Here is a 13,537-nt window from a genome sequence, read left to right on the forward strand (position 1 = left end):
TAACTTTAGAAAAAAATTAGATATGCTATCAAGGATTCAAATATTAAGTTTCAAAAGACATGCGGCCCATTTATGGACAATAATCATAACCTCAAGAAACTAGTATTGTTCTGGATCTTTGGCGCTGTGTTGTCCCTCTCCAAGTTAGTGTCGTTTGATTCATACATGTCATCTTTCAATCTTGCTTAAAGGGGTTTTGAAATTTTTTTTCTCTTGGAGATTTCTTTTGTTGGTAAATTTTATTTCATTGTCATGTATGTGCTCTGGATTTCCTTATTATGAGAATATTTGCAAAAACATTTTTCTCAAATCTTGTAGCACGTTGTATAATTGTCCTGTTCAATTCTTTGTATTGTAAATTTTAAAAAAAATCCTTAAAAAACATTCCCCTCTCATCTTAAACCTATACCCTCCAGTATTTGAAATGTCCAGCCTGGGAAATGTCACTGTCTACACTATGTCTCTCATTAATTATATGGTTCTATCAGATTGCCTCTCAGCTTCCAACACTCTAGAGAAAACAATTTAAGCTTGTCCAATTCTTCTGGTAACTATTACTCCCTAACCAAGGCGATATCCTGATGAACCTCTTCTACACCCTATCCAAAACCTCCAGATCCTTCCTGTAATGCAACAGCCAGAACTGCACAACTGGCCTAACATAAGTTTTATACAGCTGAAACATAGAAACATAGAAAACCTACAGCACAATACACACATAACTTCTCATCTTATATACTCAACTTCCTGGCTCTCCTCCACTCTCATCAATCACTTCTGTCACCTCCTCAAATAACAGAAATGTAAGACATTGTCTATGCTTTTTCCCCAAAGCAAATAGATCATATCCCTAAGAATCGTATCCAATCTTTTCCCTACCACTGATCAAAGATACAAAATAAATTATTTGACTTTAAAAATACTCATTGCATGCAAGTTATCAGGAAACCCATAGGTATAATGGCAATTATGAGAGATAAAGATCCCCTATTGGCCTGAGGTGACCTGTGCCAGGTGCAAAAGAAGGTCCTGTGGAACTGATGTTGGGGGCAGGCAGTAACCTTTGCGATTCTGCTGACTCAGTACATAGTTTACACACTATCTGGTTATTTTCTTCAATCAGACAGACACTCCAGTCTCTGAACTGAGCCTCAGCCACTCATGCAGAGATGCTTGTGATCAAGATGCAGTGAACATGTTGCTCGACACAGATCCTGCTGTGAATTGTGCCCAATTCTCCTGCTGCTGTGTTGTAAGGTATCCAGAATAGACCATTATATGCTTGCTGAAGTTTAGAAAGCCCTGCAGTTTTATCATTCCTGTGGTTACACTTTGAAATTTTAATCCTTATTAGCAATTTGTTCCCATTCTGAAGTGGATCTAAACAGTCCTGCTGGAGGATTTAAAAAAGCATATACTTATGTCAAATCTGTTGAATTTTTAGTCCTCTCTGCTATTATTAGTTCCCGGTCTGATGGAACTAAATGGTAAATATTAGGACTTTCTAATGTGTGTGATTCTACTTTATTTTCCGCAAGATTGGCCTTTATCATTGCCTCAATTTAAATGGGTCTTTTTCCTCAAAATTTATCAACCCATTTTGAGTTACAGCAATTTTCAGAACAAGAAAATACTGCAGTAAAAATGTTTGCAAGAAATTTACTGGTGTTTTCATGCCTACATTTCAGGCTTGTAAACTCAGCCATTGCAATCATGGGCATTAGTCTTCACTCGATTAAGGACATCTTTAAGAGGCAGGGTCTCAGGAAAGCAGCCTCTATCATCAAGGGTCCTCACCACCCAGGCCATGTTCTCCTCTCATCAGGAAGGGGGTCCAGGAACCTGAAGATAAAAACCCAACAGCTTCTTTCCTTCTACCATCAGATTTCTGAGTGGACAATGAACCACAGACACTACCTCACTTTTTTCCCCCCCTTCCTTTGCACAAATTATTTATTTTTAAATAGTGTATTTACGGAAATGTAATTTACAGCAATTTTTGCACCCGTAATGCACAATACTGCTGCCACAGAACAACAAATTTTGTGACACACGCTTATGACAATAAACTTGATTCTGATTCTGACATACTTCCACCCCCCCCTCCCCGAATCAAATTACTGCTGTTCCTTTGAACTAGAAATGCTATTCATAACGTCATTTGGGATTTACAAATATACCATTAATTCTCAGGAAAAAAAGGATGAATATGATTCTTTAACATGCTTTATTGTCTCTCTCTCTTATTGTTCTTATAACATTTGGCATAAAACTGGAATTCAAAAGAAAGACCAATGAATGTAGCACAGGAAGGCACACTCTAAACAATATTAAAAAATGGCGTGTGTAAAAGTAGATGACACAATTTTCTTGTTTATTTTCATTGTGTGATGACATTGCTTAATGGTTTTATTGTATTGTATATGTTGAATGTTTAGTGGGTTTGGAGGTGGGTGGGAAGGAGGGAGGGAAGGGAGGAAGGAAAAAAAGGGGAGAAAATGCCACTGTGTACATTTAAGAGGGAAATGTTTGTGTGTATTTTGATTTATATGGTTCATAGTGTGAAAATTTTTTAAATTTAAAAAAAACAATATAAAAAAATGTCTAAAATAAGCAATTATCTGGAAAACAAATGTTCATATGTTAGTTTCATAAATTTCTCTATTCTCAATTGAAATTAAATCAAAGCCAGGCATAACCACAAGAACAAGCCTACATTAATAATAAAGTTAACTATTGTAAATCTGCCAATGTGCATGCCATACAGATTTTGGTCTTTCCTTTCCCCCACTTTTTTCTAGCCCATTTACTTGATTAACAGCTGTTGCATCTTTCCTTTTTGCAGCTCTCCTTCTTAGAGTCATCAATCAGAAACTTCACCCTTACTTCGATCTCTACACATGCTGACTTGATGGATATTTTCAGAATTTTCTGATTTTATTTTCAAAATTTCAGGGCAGAAATGGTACAATTTAATAAAACATTGGTGAGGCCAAAGTTGGAGTGCTGCATGCAGCTCTGGTGGCTACACCACACAAAGAATGGACACAAAAGGAGGCAGAGGGGATTCACTAGGATGTTGCCTAAGGTGACTTCAGTTTTGAGGAGAGCCTAGATAGGTTGAGTCTGTTTCCCTTGTAGTGGAGGATGCTGAGAGAAGACCTGACAATTCGATAGACATTTCCATCACCATGCTAAACTTCAGCTGTTCATGCATTGCTCTTTGTGGCCGAGTTGCAAAGTCCTGATACAGGGTCTTGAGCCAAAACATTATCCCTTTGTGGGTCAAGCAGCGTCTCTGGACGAAGAGCTCCTGTTGCAGTTTGCTTTCTGCTCCAGATTTTAGCATCTGCAGTCTCCCACAGTTCCATCATGCAGTGAACATGATGCTCAAAGCAGCTCTGCTATGAACTGTCCCCAATTCTCATGTTTCCATGTTGAGGATATACAGAGCAGGCAATTATGAAGCACACGTGTATGGACTGTGGGAAATCTTTCCTGAGAGAAGATATACCCAATACTAGAGTGCACAGTTTTAGGATAAAGGGCAAGAAATTTAAAAGGGATCTGAGGAAGAACTTTTACACCCAAAAGGTGCTTGGTGTGGAATGCATACCCGAGGTGATGGAGACAATTTGCAAGATGCATCTGAACCACCAAGCAAAGTGGGCGATGGGCCAAGTGCTGTCAAATGGAATTAGAATAGATGGGGACTTGATGGTCAGCAGCGACACAATGGACTGAAGAGTCTGTTTCCATGCTGTATCACCTTATAATCATTCCACATTCTGATTCCAATTTTTTAATTAAGATGCTTATTAGGAAGCCTTATAATATACTAGGTATTTTCATTTTAAAAGTCTTGTTTCAGGAAATAGCCATCACCAGAAAGAATATCTCAAGGTGATGATATTGAGGCACTTTTTTGAGAAAATATGTTGGGAGTCTTAAGACTTGGACATAACAATGATGAATCCATGAATGAATAGTGATAAATATTCAAGTTATGTTGATGTGTGGTTTGAATCTTGAAATTGAAAAGATTAATATCATAAAAATACTTGTTTGAATAATGGTTTAATTAAAATATATTTTAAGTCATGTTGAAACAGGAAAGTGGAATGTATGGATCAGAACCTAACACCTCATTGTACCTCAATATAAATAAGATTTTAAGGACTTCAGTTCAAAATATTTTACATTTAATCTTATTTCTTTATTTCTTAGTTGTTGACTCCTCAGGGTACATACCAAGAAGGAGACAAGTTTGCCTCTGTCACAAGCCAATAGAGCTTTCCACAGAAATAAAGCATTCACTCATTGGAGAACAAAATCAATTGTATATTCAATAATAGATGCACAACAAACATGCAGCAGTGCCAAGGGTAGATGATCACTCAGCAACCCAAGTAATAAAAAACAAATGACATTTAAAATAACACACTTGACCAAGGAAATATCTCACTTAGCAACTACAATTACTGAAAAGGCTGAGCTACATATTCTGCCTTGCATTGTAAAATGTTCATCTCAAGCTTCCTTGGAGGTGCAGTGCAAGCATCCAAAAATGTGTCTATAAAATTGCTGATATTCACATTTATAAATAATACTGAACAGAAAGAATTATTCGAGGAATTAACTGTGAGGATGAATTACAGTGAATTAGCAGTTCATCCAACATTAATCCTGTAATAAGCCCCATTTATAGTAGCTTTTTTCCCCCTGGAAAAGCAACACAACATGATTAAGCACCATATAATATTTTACTATATTCTCTTATCACATTTTAGCTAATATTGGCATTTGAGGATTTATTTTCTGCATTTTATGAAATGTTATACAGGGGATTATTTTTTTTAATGTTTTGGTGGTTCCTCCTCTGATCTCCACAAATTAGATGCTAAAGCCATGCACTACATAAGAATAGAATTATCCACCATCCAGATCTTTCTGAGTCACTTCTTGACTGGGTGAGAAATATGCTGAAGAAACCTGGTAAGTAATATCCCAAAGAAAGACAAGTTAAGAAAGGAAAACTTCCCTGTGGGATACTGGAGTGAGATTACATTTCAAACTCTGGCCTCCAATTTAAGAGGATAATGTTTCTATACTGTACCAGGCTGCCAAAGGTTCATTATCTCAATATTGAAAACAATTTAATTTGTAACACTTCAGCTTCTGTGGATTTCATCACATCAAATGCCATCTGTCAACTGAATACGTGACTTGCTTCTGGGCCTTGATGTTGGTTTGCAATTAGATAGCAAAAGATAAGTGAAAGCAGCCTAAAGATTTACATTTCAAATCTCTCCTCCCTGTGGCAAGGTGTCTGGTCTCTATTCACTGATTCTCCTGTGCTGTCCAACCAAAGGTTTGCCTGTGAACCAATATCTTCTTAATTCAGAATGCCATTAACCTCAATATGCTGTGGACAGACCCCTTTTGTGACCCCTTTTGCGTATATTAGCTTCTGATTTTAAAAAATGACTGCCAGAAATGTGGGAAAATCATCTTGGAACAACTTTTATCTCTAACCTTTGTAAGTAAAACAATAATACTGCAGTTTGTTTCCTTGCCTTTGCAACTCATTTTATAGTTACACTTAGTCAACATATAAAGGAAACATTTTAATCCATATTCCTTGCTTTTGAAAACTCCAGAATATTTTTTTTCCCTTATTAAAATGAAAAAAAATTCCCAGCAATATACAGAAGTGCTGGAGAAACTCAGCAGGTCACATAGCATCTCTAGGAAGTAATGGGTAACCAACATTTCGGGCTTGACCCCTTCACCAAGGTATGACAGAAAGCAGGCAGGCATCTGAATAAAAGAGTGAGGGAATGGGGGGCAGGAGAGGAGAGAGGAAGGAACAAGAGCAAGGGGAGCAGTACAGGCCAACAGGTAAGAGGTGCCCATCATAATGTTTTGGACAAAGAGACTTTTATCCTTTACTTTCCCCTGTGCTCCACAGTTTCACATTTGTAATCAAACCATTCACATGTAATTAAAGTGAGCATCCCAGATTTTATTCAAGGTTATTTGTATACATTTTGGTTTGACATTTTGGTCGAGGATGATGGACTTTGTTCTATTTTCCAGAGCGAAGATGTCTGTGCATGTATTTGTATAATGTTGCACTCCAAGAAGCACATGATATTTCACAAATCACTCAACTAATTCCAATGCCAAGGAAACCACGACAATTGGAGATGATGGATTTGTTGCAGCCTTCAGCCACCTTCATAGCCATTGAGTTCAAAGTAACTTTGTCCACCTGTTCCACTGTTGAGGTCTTAGTCAAAAATTACATATCTGAGAAATCACAAACATGTGAAATGAATGTCCCAAACATTAAGGTGCCCTGAAATTAGGGGATTAAAATGCTGTGATTTCTACATGGTCAAACCAAAATGTATACAAATAACCTTTTTTTTTAAACTTTATTCGTTCAAAAAACAAATAATATATGACATATACAGCAATTAAACATGAACATTTTTATATATATATATTAAAAAAAAGAAAAAAAGAAAGAGAAAAAGAAACAAGAAAGGATATTAAAAAAATTAAATATACACATTAAAATCTAATCAATATAAATTGAAATGTAATATTCCAAATATAACAGCCATTTATTAATTTAAAAAATTATAATTATCATGCGAAACATATGTAATTTTTTCCATTATTAAACAATATTTGATCTCATTATGCCATCAATTAATATCAATCATATTTGTATCTTTCCACATACTAGCAATAGATTTTTTCGCTATGGATAAAGCTAAATATACAAAAGCAAGCTGAAACTTATTTAATCCCAAGCCTTTCAGAGGTTCCAAACTACCCAATAAAAATACTGTTGGATCTAAAACTATTTAAATCTTATACAGATATTCTAAAAACGATTGAATTTTCTTCCAAAAAGATTGTATATGTATAACCATATAACCACATACAGCACAGAACAGGCCAGTTTGGCCCTACTAGTCCATGCCAGAACAAATCCCCACCCTCCTAGTCCCACTGACCAGCACCTGGTCCATACCACTCCAATCCTCTCTGCTCCATGTAATTATCCAGTCTTTCCTTAAATGTAAATAACGTCCTTGCTTCAACCACCTCTGCTGGAAGCTTATTCCACATCCCAACCACCCTTTGCATGAAGAAATTTCCCCTCATGTTCCCCTTATAATTTTACCCCTGCAATCTCAAACCATGGCCTCTGGTTTGAATATCCCCCACTCTTAATTGAAAAAGCCTATCCACGTTGACTCTCTCTGTCCCTTTTAAAATCTTGAACTCCTCCATCAAATCCCCCCTCAATCTTCTATGCTCCAGAGAAAAAAAGCCCCAGGCTGCTCAACCTTTCTCTGTAACTCAAACCCTGACATCCTGTCAACATTCTCGTGAACCTTCTCTGCACTCCCTCTATTTTGTTTATATCCTTCCTATAATTTGGTGACCAAAACTGTACACAGTACTCCAAACTTGGCCTCACCAATGCCTTGTACAATTTCATCATAACATCCCAACTCTTGAATTCAATATTCCGATTTATGAACGCTAACATTCCAAATGCCTTCTTCACCACTCTATCTACCTGAGTATCAACTTTGAGGGTACTATTTACCATAACTCCTAAATCCCTTTGTTGCACTGCTCTTCTCAATTGTCTACCATTCAATGTATATGACCTACTTAGATTTGCCTTTCCAAAATGCAACACTTCACACTTATCCTTATTAAATTCCATCAGCCATTTCTCAGCCCACTCCTCTAGCTTTCCTATATCTCTTTAAGCTACAGTAATCTTCCTCACTGTCCACAATACCACCAATCTTTGTATCATTTGCAAACTTACTTATCCAATTCACCACCCCTTCTTCCAGATCGTTAATATATATAACAAACAATAGTGGACCCAGGACCAATCCCTGAGGAACTCCCCTAGTCACCAGCCTCCAATTTGACAAACAATTTTCTACCAGTACTCTCTGACACCTCCCATCCAACCATTGCTGAATCCATTTCACTACCTCCTTATTTATACCTAATGCCTCCACCTTTTTTCCTAACCTCCTGTGGGGAACTTTGTCAAAAGCTTTACTAAAGTCTAAATAGACAACATCCACATCAATCTTTTTTGGTAACCCCCTCAAAAAACTCTATAAGGTTTGTTAAGCATGATCTACCCCTGACAAAACTATGCTGATTACTACCTATCAATCCCTGTTCTTCCAAATATTTGTAAATTCCATCCCTCAGAACACTTGCCATCAATTTACCCACCACAGACGTCAGACTCACAGGTCTATATGACCACAGGTATACATGACCAAACAGCATGAAAAAAAGTTCCAACCGTATCACCACATTTAAAACACAAATCTGATTCATTAAAACCATATTTAAAAATTTTTTTTCAGGTGTCAAATATAATTGATGTAAAAAATTGTAATTAATCATTGCATAATGTGCATTTATCAATCTAGTTACACTATCATAACAGATATCTAATCAATCATCTTCAGAAAAAATAAAACCAATATCCGCTTCCCATTTAATTTTAGATCTACCCCAACCTTTTTTATCCATACCATCCTGCAATATTTGATACATAAATGAAATATAACCCTTCTCTGGTACCTTCATAAGAAAAGTCTCAAATTTAGTCATTTTAGGTAAAATCATCTCTCTACCAAACATACATTTTACCAAAAGGCAATATCAATATTCATTTTCTTAATATACGCCAAGACTTGCTTACATTTAATCGGACTATTTAATCCTCGAACATTAAAAGTTACAAAACTCAACTTTGAAATATCTACTATTATTACTAAATACCAATAATATTTTTATATAAAAACTCAAATCAATGTAAATAGGCCCTCCAATTTAAAAAATCACAAATTAAAAACTAAGAAAAAAGTTAAAATAATAAAAAGATAATAAAGAAAAAAATCCCCCCCCCCCCCAAAAAGACTACCAAAAGATAGTAATCCCCTAAACAAAAATTGGGTGTGGATCACCCACCAGTGGCTGATGACTAATAAAGAACTTAGTGCAAATCTCCCCCTCCCCAGCCAAACAATCAGTAACATCAAAGTATCATAATAACAAGAGAAAAAAATAAAATAAGAAAATTCTTCTTTTCATCCAAAAGATTTCAATCTCGAAGATCCCATTTCGGAAGGAGGTAGACTCCTTCCATTCCCATTTTTCCCACTTCTGCCATTTCTTACATTTCCAGAGCTACCAGATTTTTCTTTAGGAGATAATGGTGGACTACGTTTTTGTCCTCTTATATCTGGCAATGAGTCAGCAAAAATCATTGCTTCACAATCAGTTTCAAAAAACCGAAATTAATAGTTTCCGTAAAACACCTTCAACACTGCAGGGTAACGAAAAGTAGACTTATAACCTTTACGCCACAAAACTTCTTTAACTGGATTGAATCGACATCGACGTTGAATAACATCTTGACTCAGATCAGGATGAAAAAGGACTCTGCTATTCTGAATCAATAATGGGGTTTGTCATTGTCTCGCATTTTGTACTGCAAGTCAAAGTATTGCTTTTCTATCCAAATAACTCAGACATCGAATTATTACCGGTCTCGGGGTTTGATCAGCTGAGGGCATTCTTCTTAAAGCTCTCTGGGCTCTTTCTGGTGCCAATCCCCTAGGGAAAAATTCTTGCGCTAATATTTGCGGAATCCAGTCTTTAAAAAAACGAAGAGGATCTTGTCCTTCTATACCTTCTGGCAAACCAACTATTTTCACATTATTCCTTCTACTTTGATTTTCCAAATAATCTATTTTTCTTTCCAGCTCCTTCTCACGATTTCCTAATTCTATGACTGATTTTTCCACCTTCAACACTTTTTCTGTGTTAGAAGTCACTTGTTGTTTGCAGTCCAAAAAAGCAGTCTGAATTTTTTTAAAAACTTCATAAGATGCATCCACATGTGCCTTAACCATATTTAATTCTGAACTTATACCAGCATTCATTTGAACCATTTCATTCATTAGAGATGTCAACATAGGTTGAATAACTGCATTCAATTGCATACACCGTGATTCAGTAAATCTCAGCTCTGCTCTCTCTGACATGGTGGCAGAACAAGGTAACTGCAGCTCCTGGTGCAATTCAACAGAAGGCATTTTAAAGGTTTTACTGCAGGTCTGGACTCCCAGCAAGGGCACCCCGACTTCCTCAGGGGGTCGCCACTGGTCTCCCCCTGCATCTTGTTGTTTTCTCATCAAACCTTCTTCCGGAGAACGGGTAATTCCAGCGCCATCCTTCATTTGGTGAGTAATAGGCTTTTTTTCTCAGCCCCCACAGGCGATCTTTGGGATTTAGGCAATGAAGAAATTGAGCCTCGGGCTGTTTCAAGTCGTCTAGGCCCCAGATCTTCAACACTTCGAAAATGTATCTTCTTTTGAACTTGAGGTTTAGTCTTTTTACCATTAATGGCCATAATAATTCCTTAATACGTTAAACTAAAATTTAAAAAGTTTAAACTTGAAAACAAAGGGTTAAAACCCGGGTATTTAAAAGTCTGACCAGAGAGGTCGAGATTGCACGTCTAGACTCTACGGCCCCCAAATAACCTTGAGTAAAATCTGGAATGCTCACTTTAATTACATGTGAATGGTTTGATTGCAAATTTAAAACTGTGGAGCATTGGAGCAAATAAAAGAAAAAAAGTCTCTTTGACCCAAAAATTATGGAGGGCATTGTAGGTGGATATAGGAGGAATGGTAGAAGAGAAAAAGCTAAGAAGTGATAGCTCTTTCTGGTGCCAATCCCCTAGGGAAAGAGGAGAAAGGGTGGGGAGCCGGCAGAAAGGAGACAGAGAAATAGGGACAGAGAGCCTCAGGGAGAGGAGTTTAATGCAAACTGGCGAAGTCGATGTTAATGCCATCTGATTGGAGGGTGCTTTGATGGAATATAAGGTGTTGTTCCTCCAATTTGTGGGTAGCCTCAGTTTGACAGTGTACAAGGCCAAAGATAGACATGTTGATATGGAAATAGTGTGCACAATTAAAATGGGTGTCCACTAGGATGCTTCTCTTATTGGAGAGTGAACTTATTCAACAAGATGGTTTCCCAGTCTGTGTCCAGTCTCTCTGATGTAGAGGAGTCCACAACGGGAGCAACAGATTCAGTAGGTGAGATTCAAGGGTGTGCCGGAAATTGACACGGGTGAGTCTGAAGAGAATATTGAAAGCAGAACCAGATGAGTTTAATGTAAGCATGGGAAATGGGACCCTGTGAGCTAAAAGGAAGTGTGGGAGCCAGGGACCTACAGATCAGGAGTACAAAGAATGCGGCCCCAAAAAGTCGAGAGGGATCAAAGCATCAGAATTTCTAAATAATACAATGGCATGTTATCAGTTTCATTGTACAACTTTAGCTTTAAACTAAAAGAAAAAAAAAATCAATCAGAATGCACCATTCTACTTACTCCACTCACTTTACATTTATGACTGTATGGCTCTCCAAACTTGCTTACAATACCACGGTAGTGGGTTGTATAAAAAGGGGAAATGAGTCAGCATACAGGAGGGAGATGGAAAACTTGGCTGAATGGTGTACTAAAAACAACCTTGCACTCAATGTCACCAAAAGCAAGGAGCTGATTGTGGACTTTAGGAAAGGAAGACTAGAGGTGTACGATCCAGTGATCATTGAGGGATCAGCGGTGGAGAGAGTGAGCAAATTTAAATTCCTGGAAGTCCCTATCTTGGAGGACCTTTCCTGGACTCAATATACTAATGTTATCATGAAGAAAGCACGTCAACACCTCAACTTCCTCAGGAATTTGCAAAGGTCTGGTATGAGGTTTAGCAAACTTCTAGAACGCTTCCACCAGCGTTGTCTCCGCTCCATCCTCAACATCCATTGGAGCGCTCACACCCCTAACGTCGAGGTACTCGAGATGGCAGAGGTCGACAGCATCGAGTCCACGCTGCTGAAGATCCAGCTGCGCTGGATGGGTCACGTCTCCAGAATGGAGGACCATCGCCTTCCCAAGATCGTATTATATGGCGAGCTCTCCACTGGCCACCGTGACAGAGGTGCACCAAAGAAAAGGTACAAGGACTGCCTAAAGAAATCTCTTGGTGCCTGCCACATTGACCACCACCAGTGGGCTGATAACGCCTCAAACCGTGCATCTTGGCGCCTCACAGTTTGGCGGGCAGCAGCCTCCTTTGAAGAAGACCGCAGAGCCCACCTCACTGACAAAAGGCAAAGGAGGAAAAACCCAACACCCAACCCCAACCAACCAATTTTCCCTTGCAACCGCTGCAATCGTGTCTGCCTGTCCCGCATCGGACTGGTCAGCCACAAACGAGCCTGCAGCTGACGTGGACTTTTTACCCCCTCCATAAATCTTCGTCCGCGAAGTCAAGCCAAAGAAGAAAAAAAGAAAAAAAGAGAAATGTGTAGTGGGGACTGTGCTAACCAGCACCAACACATCTGAGCATAAAGGACCGTAAAAGATAGTGGACACAGCCCAGCACATCACCAGCAAAATTCTCTCCACCATCAAGAAAATCTACATGGATTGCTGCCGTTAGAAAGCAGCAGCAATCATCATAGCACACCACCCACGACATACTCTGTTCTCGCTGCTGTCATGAGGAAAGAGGTATAGGTGCCACAAGAGTAGTACCACCAGGTTCAGGAACAGTCGCCACCCCTCCACCATCAGACTCCTCAACAACAAACTTGATCAGAGATTTATTTAAGGCATCTTACTTTGCACATTATACATTACTGAATATTTATTTTCTGTATTGCACAGTTAGTTTGTTTTTATTCTTTTCTTTGTTTACATCTCTCTCATTTGTATACATATCTTTTCTTGATTACAGTTTTTTTGCACTACCGATAAGTAGAAATTTAGCATGGCCCACAGGAAATAGAATCTCAGGGCTGTATGTGATATCATATATGTATTCTGACAATAAATTGGAACTTTGCCTTTGACTTTGCATTACTGTATCTTTACTATTTAACATAGATGAATAATTTGCATCAATCGTATTAAATTTCACTCCTCCCATTCGTGACTTTATATATTGCATCATAGATTGTTCTTTCACTGAGACGACAGTCAGAGAACTTCAAGACACTTAACAATGTAATGCGCAAGCATATCTCCTGAAAATGCACAAGAATAGCTTGTGAAAATTTGCCTTTCAGTTTTCCATTTGCCCTTGTAGAGAACCACATGGCCTCTGCTCTCTAACCGGCAAAACAACGAAGGATTTTTCTCATTAACAAAGCTGATAAAAGCATCGATTGCCAATGACAAAAGGGCATGCAAGCATCAAAAACAAACATCAGAGGGTGGAAATTATTGCAAGTGTGAGTGTCAAGTAGATAATGAAATGTGCTTGCATCAAATTCCTATTTATTATTTTATTGGAGACATTAACCCATTTCAAATAAACAGGCTAATGTCTTCATTAAACTAGAAGAGAGGTATTTGACATGTGTACAGTAAGTAATTGTGCAA

The 13,537-nt window shown here is 37.9% G+C and overlaps 1 protein-coding gene across 10 annotated transcripts in view; it reads right to left on the reverse strand.

Moving 5' to 3' along the window:
- The window catches only part of LOC138763888 (ERI1 exoribonuclease 3-like), a 453,927-nt gene that overhangs the window by 99,598 nt on the left and 340,792 nt on the right, over positions 1-13,537 (reverse strand). The gene's annotated exons all lie outside the window — the stretch shown is intronic.

This window comes from Narcine bancroftii, chromosome 5, assembly GCF_036971445.1.
Source record: "Narcine bancroftii isolate sNarBan1 chromosome 5, sNarBan1.hap1, whole genome shotgun sequence".
Lineage (NCBI taxonomy): Eukaryota > Metazoa > Chordata > Chondrichthyes > Torpediniformes > Narcinidae > Narcine > Narcine bancroftii.